Here is an 8,905-nt window from a genome sequence, read left to right on the forward strand (position 1 = left end):
TTTTCAGTGACTAGCAATTCGGAAGTAGTTTGTCACTCTTTCTTCCGAGTCTGTCTTTGTTTTGTAGCTCATCTGAAACTTGTCCACCATGGGTGACCCTGCTGGTTCAAACCACCACAGCACGACAGACGAGTGGTGGCTGCTTGGCTTTATGTATATACTGTCTCTTTAAATTTCCTGGGTTGGCCCAGGATCAGACGTTGTTTCGTTCTGCTGTGCATGGGGTCGCTATGAGTCGGTTCCGACTCGATGGCACCTAACAACAACAACAACAACAATAACCTTGTGGTTATCTTACAACACCATACCAGGTTAATTGTTGTTGCTACGTGCTGTCACGTCAGTTCCGACCCATAGTAACCCTGTATAGGGTTTCTGAGGAGCAGCTGGTGAGCTTGAACCACCAACCTTGTGGTTTAAATGGACTTTGCAGTCCAGTGCATTAACCCACAGCGCTACACCAGGTTTAGGACCTACCTTATCCATACTACTGTTTCAACATTAGTTGAAACACTAATTCAGCATGATTATTAATAAAACTAGGTAGCCTGCTTTAAATGTGATTAACATATTTGAGAACTATGATTCTTTATTACAGTAATAAGACTGTCAGAACCACACATTTGATCTCTACCAGTGCAGTGAAAAGCATCACACATTCTAATATGCTTTGTTTCACACTAATCTAGTTCACGTAAGTACTCCATTGGAGCCCTGTTCTAGTAAGTAATTTAAGAATTCACATCACTTACAAAGATGCTGAGTGGCTATTTAGGAAACTCTGTTTCAAAAAAAAAAAAAAAAAAAAACCTCCAAAACAAAACAAACCTCCCTCTTTCCTCTCCCACCCCCAAATCCCACGTGCTTTGTGCAAGACAGAGTCAACCAGTGGGATTCACAGGAGGTCCCCAAGTCAAATGCTGCAGCTGCGTTTTTAAAAAGGGTTGGATAAACTACAGCCGTTAATAACATCTGTATCTATGCAAGCTAAGATGATGATAGGGGTAATCAGATCTCATGCTTCAGGGCATAAGATGATTGCCTGCTGAGAGGAGGAGGATTTGGCCTTTCAGGTATAGTAGTTCACAACCCAGGAGGAGATCCGAGGCATTTCTTCTTAGTTTCTAAAATTTCAGGTGTAATTGACATTGTTTGGGGGTGATTTCAAATCTAACATTTCTAGCAGTTCAGGACATTAAATAAAGATATGTTTGAGTTACATGCACCACCCAGAATGTGTATCTTTCTGTAAGGAGGATTCCTGTAGATGTCTTTTTTGAAGATTGGGGCTCTTTGATATGTTTTTTTTTTTTTTTTTTTTTTTTACCACCTTTTAGTGCAACTGGAATGTTTAATAAACAACAATTGCAAAAACAGAGGAGGTATTCAACTTTAGTCTGCATCTTTATGGTTAGCTATAAATGTAATACTATTCAAATATTTATAACTGAACATATTTTGAACCTTAAATAGACTCATATACTTCCATTTGTATACATTAGCTAAATTATGATTAAAGTTGTATACCTAGTATGCACAGGAAAATTCATTCATTTTAATGCTCAGACTAAAGTCATTTTAAAGACATAATGTTTGTCTGGGTGGGTGAGAAAACGATTATGAACAAAAATCTCACCTTATTTTCACTTTAGTATTTTCAAACCTCAGGAGGGGCACATGTTAGTACAGTTGTACACTTTAATCAGATTTGAAAAACTTGTGTATGTGTTTTCATTTATTTAGGCATGATAGTGTAGCCTCATAATTAAAAAAATTCTTGAACCCAAGAATAATGACCCATTCTGAATGACACACAGTAACAGACATGTTTCAGAGAGAAATACAATGCTTGGAAGGTTTGACTCCTAGAGTACTACTTTGAAGGGTTGGCTCCTAAGAGTCCTTTTGGCATGAAACATTCTTACCACTGGCTGCATCACTAAATCATTCACTTCAGTTCCATATGGAGGGACTGTTTTGTATAACACAATTTTTAAAACGATGTACATACATCGTTTTAAAAGAGAAAAAAAAAAAATCCTGCAGCTGTTTCGTGCTATAAACAGGCATGGGGAATTAGAAACCCAAAGCATCATAGTTAATAACCATTATTCTGTTGTCTGGGTTGTTTGTTTTAAATAGTGTTGACACTGTGTATGTACTGTCATCTTCTCTAAATTGTAGCTCTTAACCGCTGAAATCTTGTTAAAGACCACCTAGGGTTTCCTCTGTATGATGCTGAAGTGTGTATTCACCTGATGGATAAACAAAATAACAGATTTTTGTTTTGTTTTCAATTTTTCTCTCATGTGCAACTAAGCAGGACATTTTCTGGACTAAAGAAAGGGATTGCTAGGGTACAGTGGAAATAGATGCTGTGGAGTCCCAACCTTTGTATTTCCCGTCTAGTGAGAGAAAATGAACAAACCCATCAACTGATTAATACAATTCAGTTCTGCTTAAAATTCACAGATCTGTTTGGTATGAGGCTGTATTTTAAAAGACTCATACTTGCCATTAAGTGTGAAGAAATCAGTAACTATTCTTTTCATCAACAGCGCGTTGGTTTCCCTCCCCCCCCCCCCCAATTTAAATTTTGCTTATTAAGTGAGGTCATTTGAGAGAAGAGTGGCTCTGGTGGGTGGGAAAAAAAAAAAAAATCGAAAAGCCCGACTCCCAAGTTGAGAGCTTCAGATCGCGGGCCATTCAGTACAAAGCGTTTTATATCTTGACTTATGAGGGGACAATAGCCGACCTTACAAAGGCACCACCTGTGATTTAGCACGGTTGACATCTTTGTTAAGGAGAAGCCGGAGGGCAGCGCCGAAGCAGCACGTGCACCATCCGGAACTTGCTACCAAGATCCATTTTCAAAGCTGCTTCACCCGGAGACTGGGGCCTCGCCAGGTTTTATGCTGACAGTTATTTAAAAAAGAAAAAAGGGAAGGGAGGGCGTACGAAAATGAACGTTGACCACGCTAATTGACCCAAAGCTCTGGATTTACAAGGCTTGCAAGCGACAAGCTGTCCCATTTTACAGATGAGTAAAATAAAGGCCAGGCCCGCGGAGTGGCTGCCACGGCAGGCATCAGGGATTCGGGGCCCCGGGCAGGCTGCAGGTCCGCGGGGCTGGGGTGCGAAGCTGAACTGTATCAGAATCCCCGCCTCCTGTCCAACCTTGGGCCGGTGGCTTTTTGCTTCCTTCTCGAAGGTCGCTTCTGACAAATCTATCTATTTGGGGCAAATTGTCAGTGAGAAACTTCCGCTCGAACTGCCCGGGACAAAACCGGCTGTTTGAAAAGGGTAAATCCCGCGGCCCGGCGAGGCCGAACAATGGGCCGCTGGGGCGGCGGCGGCGGGGGCGGCCGGGCGGGCGGCTCAAAGGGCGGATTAATTGGGGCCGCGGCGGAGCGGTTCGCGCTAGCTCCACTCAGCCTGCGCCGCGGGGCGCCCCATTGACTGGGCCCCGAGCCCCACTTTTCACAAACTCCAAACAAAAGTCAATTTCTTTTTTATAAGGCAGGGGAGGGATCCGCGGCCAAGATTCTCCACTTGCTCCTTCCCTTCGATCTTGCTGCGCGGGGGTGGGGTGGGGTGGGGGGGAGTGGGTGTAGACTTGGGGGGGGGGGGAGCAAGGAACTGGAGGGAGAGACAGGGGCCGTGGGGAGCCCGGAGGTGGGCAAGGACGCGAGTGTTGCTCCTCTGTCCCTGTCTGGTTTGGGGCACACCTTCGTTGTGGGCAGGAGCTTAGATCTTCGCCGGCGTGGGGAGACGAGGGTGGGGGACACGGGGAGGGAATGAATTTGTAGGGGATTTAGGAGCGTAAAAACTGCGCATCCCCCCTTGGTATTCTAGTCCTTGGGAAGTGTGACCATTATCAGATATTTATTGAGCAACTACTGTGTCTGCCTAAGGAAGTCGACGAAGGAGAGTAAGGCCTCAATTTACAATCTTTCTATAAATATAAATCAATCTTCTCAGCAAGGGAAGTGGGGTGGAGGGACGTGTCCGGATGGAATCACCCAAAACAGGGCATCACCATCTTGCCTGTGTAGCATTTGGAGACAGACATATTAGTTTCTTTGTTGATACACCATACTTAAGGATTTATTTTTCTAACAAGCTGCCCGAGGTAACATGCTCACTGGTCTGATCAGCACAGATGGAGGTATGAGACCAGACGTCTGTTTCCTGTTCTTTCTCTCCTCAAAAAATATGAGAAGTCAGGCAGAGCGGACACTGTGAGTGTCAAGACCTAACTTTAAGCACAAAAATCGAAGAAAGTCCCAGCCTACAAGCTTCTGCTGTAAACTGGGTTAGTAGTGGTTGCTTGCAAAAGCCACATTCCTCTGCATGAATCCCAAGTGAATCAACAGGAAGGAGGAACCATGCTCTGGTCTAAGGGAAGCTCTGTGTTGACAGGAAGTCTTGAGCCATGTGAAAAAGGGGAGGTTGAAAGGTTTTTATTTTATGAAGGAGTCTTCTGCTGTTGCTAGCAAAGTGACTTTATGAGAGGGATGAGTTGTGAACAGCCGAGCTTGAGTGTGGTCCTGCCAGAGGCACCAAGCCTGTGTACCGGCACCTCTCTAGGCAGACACCTCTAGGGGAGAACTCTGATGCCAGGTACTGAATCTGTGGCAGGCCCCAAAGAGGGGTGAAGAAAGCCTTCAAGGCCACGCTCAAGTTTAGCAGCAGGAGGCAGTCACCTAGACATTGACAACGTCAGATCAATGAATGTAGACAGTCCTGCTGGCAGAATCCAGCCTTGGCTCCTTTTCAACCCCATTTTAAAACTGTCATCTTCTCTGGGCCAGACTATGAGCCCTTCCAGATTTCTGTTGAATCAGATGCTGTGAAAATTAAGGGCAAATATTTATGTAAAGATGTCACAACTTCAAATTTCAATAACTTAGCTACTAGTCTCTGATAGAAATGTAGAACAGCTGTTGCTATTGTATATTTTGAATTCCCAAAAGATAAATTTGGGAATCAACATTTTTATCCCACCAATCCTCAATATACTTTCATTGATATCTTTGCATGTTTAAATCAAATAAGAGACACAGCTTTTGTTTGTTAGGAAAGTTACTAAGGCCTGCCAAAAAGTATTATGCTATATGACCTTCATTGGCAAGAGTAACAATGCTAAGTGTGTCCATGTCTGCAAAAGGACACACCAATGTGAACATAGTGAGCGCACAAAAGGTGAATGAGACTGTGAAGACTGAGATGTTGCATATCTAGAAAGAAAATTTTTAAAAATATGGTTTATTAACTTTCCACCTGGAAGGAATCGTTTGACAGCAATATGTAGGTTTAGAAGGAATTGATGACAAATTCTCCTGTCTCCTAATAGAAAGATTAGACCACAGCCTCTAAGCACTCAGAATATGACTGATGATGACTTCTGCCTTTAGATGTAGGGCTTCAGACACGAGATACTGGGTGGTTTTGACAAGATCCATCCATGAAAGGGGGTGTGGTCAAATTGGCAAAAAAGTACTGAAATCTGACTTCTGAAAATTGTCAAATCAGTAGCAAGAACAGCACCAGATCTAAAATACAGTAGTAATAATCCAAAATGAGCATTCAAGCCAGCAGTTTACAAGATTTAAATCAATATAAGGGTAGAGTTTTCTAATAGCTTTTCCTGGAACATAGAAAGCAGAAAAGACATAGATTGAGCCTTAGAATGTTAGCCAAGATCCTAGAGATAACACATGTCTAGAAATAACACCCAGGCCTTCTGGGTGGTACAAATGGTTAATATACTGGGCTGCTAACTGAAGAGTGCTTCAGAAGAAAGGCCTGGCAATCTACTTCCAAAAAATAAGCCATTGAAAAGTCTATGGAGCACAGTTCTACAAATACAGGGTCACCATGAGTCAGAACTGACTGAACTGTAACTGGTTGGTTGGGTAACATTAAAAAAAATATTTTGATTGTGAAATGTATCGTACATGCAAGATACTATATAAATATATCTATATCCTTTTTTATTCTATATAATTTAAGGAGCAAAGTCAAACAAACGCTCAGATCCCAGTAGCCACAGTTACAAATGAGAATCTCAGTCTCCCCAAGGGGATCCGTGTGTGCACACTTGGATTGTGTTTCCCCTCTTTGCCAACGCATATCAGAAGTAATCATCCTCCCGAGCGTTTCTAATACTTTATTTCTTCATCCGTTTAACCATCATATATGCATCCATAAATAATATATTGTGAACATTAAAAATTTTGTTTTAACTTAAATGGATGCATACATTATATAATTTTGGGGGAATTGCACTTTTCTCGAAACTTTCTGTTTTAACGTTGGTATTAAATAAATCATGGTACATTCACATGGTAAATCATGGTGTTATTTCTAGATATGCATTCTAAGACTCAGTCTATGTCTTTTCTGCTTTTTCTGTGCCATGGTGCATTCTCACTGGTGTATACTATTGTACTGTGCATTGAGTGTGCCACAAGTGATTAATCCTCACTACTGTGGATCAGCATTTGGGTTCTTTCCCTCTTTTCCTTTACTTCCCTTTAATTCCACCCATCCATCCATCTATCCATCCACCCCCTCCCTTCCTCTTCTTTCTTTCTTCAGCAATTATGAACAATGTGATGAGTATCTCTTATACAGTCTCCTGTTAAATGTCTGCAAGAGATTTTATACTATAGATTCCCAGGAATAGGACGCATTGCTTTTTAAATTCAAATTTACTTTGTTGTTGTTGTTATGTGACATACTGTCTCATTGTTATTGTTGTTAGGTGCCATTCAGTCAGTTCCAAATCATATCGACTCTATGAAAAATGGAATGAAACACTGCCTGATTTTGCATCATCTTCACAAATGCGGTTACCCCTGAGGCTATTGCAGCTGCTACAGTGTCAGTCCATCTCACTCGGGGTCTTTCTCTTTTTCATTGACTCTCCACTTCACCAAGCATAATATCCTTCTGCAGGGACTGGTCCCTCCTGATACTATGTCTGAAGTATGAGAGATGAAGTTGTGCCTTCCTGGCTTCTAAGGAACATTCTGACTGTACTTCTTCCAACACAGATCTGTTTGTTCTTCCGACAGTCCAGGGTACTTTCAGTAATCTTCTCCAACACCATTAGTCAAATGTATCAATTCTTCTATGGTCTTCCTTATTCACTGTCCGACTTTTCACATGCATCTGAGGCAATTGAAAATATCGTGCGTGGGTCAGGCATACCTTAATCCTCAAACTTACATCTTTGCTCTTGAACGTTTTGAAGAGGTCTTGTACAGCAGATTTGTCTAATGCAATGTGTTGTTTGATTTATTGACTGCAGCATCATTAAGTGTTGACTGTGAATCCAAGCAAAATGAAGTCTTCAACAACGTCAATCATTTCTCCAATTATCATGATGTTATTTATTGATCCAGTTGTGAGGATTTTTGTTTTCTTTACATTGAGGTGCAATCTGTACTGAAGGCTATGGCCTTTGATCTATGTCACTAAGTATTTTAAGTTTTCTTCACTTCCAGATAGCAAGGTTGTAACATTTGCACATCTCACGTTGTTGCATATCTTCCTCCAGTCCTGATGCCATACTCTTCATATAATCCAGTTTCTCAGATTATTTACTTAACATATAGATTGAATAAGAATATTGAAAAGATACAACCCTGGCACACATCTTCCTGATTTGTAATCATTCAGTATCTCCTTGTTCTGTTTAAACAACTGCCTCTTGGTCTATGTACACGTACCTTATGAGCATAATTAAGTATTCTGGAACACCTATTCTTCATGGTAGTCATAGTTTGTTATGTATGCATCACACTGTCAAATGTATAGTCAATAAAGTACAAATACATGTCTTGTATTCTCTGCTTTCAGCCAATATCCATCTGACATCAGCAAGATATTCCTAATTCCAAGTCCTCTCTGGATCCAGCTTGAGTTTCTGGCAGTTTCCTGTCACTTTACTGATACAGTCATTTTTTAATTACCTTCGGCAAAATTTTACTTGCATGTGATACTAATGATATTGTTGGATGATTTAAGCATTCCATTGGGTCACATCTCTTTAGAATGGGCACAAATATGGATCCCTTCTAATCAATTGGCAAGATGAGTGAGCACCTCCAGTGTTGCATCAGTTTGTTGAAAGATGTCAATTTGTATTCCACCAACTCTTGGAGTTTTTTCTTTTTCTTTTTGCCAATACCTCAGTACACTGTGGACTTCTTTCTTCAGTACCACCATTTCTTGATGATATGCTACCTCTTGAAATGGTTGAACATTGATCATTTCTTTTTGATACTGTGATTCTGTATATACCTTCCACCTTCTTTTGATGCTTTCTACATCATTAAATATTTTACTCATGTGGTTGTTGTTAAGTGTTATTGAATCAATTTTGACTCATAGTGACCCTGTATTGGATTTCTGAGGAGCAGCTGGTGGGTTTGAACCACAGACTTTGTGGTTTGTAATCCAGTGCTGATCTTAAAGCACCACATCAGGAATCCATTTTGGCCATTGTTGTTATGTTATTAGGTGCAATCGAGACAGAACTGACTCATAGCGACCCTATGCACAACAGAAGGAAACACTGCCTGGTCCTGGGCCAAATTCGTAACTGTTGCCACGCTTGAGCCCATTGATGCTGCAACTTTGCCAATCCATCTCGCTGGGGGTCTTTCTCTTTTTCTCTGACCCTCCACCCTACCAAACATGATATCCTTCTCCAGTGACTGGTTCCTCCTGACAACATGTCCGAAGTATGAGAGACGAAGTTTGGCCATCTTGGCCTCCAAGGAGCACTTTGGCTGCACTTCTTCCAACACAGCACTGTTGGTTCTTTTGGCAGCCCATGGCACTTTCAACATTCTTCTCTAACGTCATAACTCAAAAGCATTAATTCTTCTAC

Source organism: Chrysochloris asiatica, unplaced genomic scaffold (genome assembly GCF_000296735.1).
Source record: "Chrysochloris asiatica unplaced genomic scaffold, ChrAsi1.0 scaffold00027, whole genome shotgun sequence".
NCBI lineage: Eukaryota > Metazoa > Chordata > Mammalia > Afrosoricida > Chrysochloridae > Chrysochloris > Chrysochloris asiatica.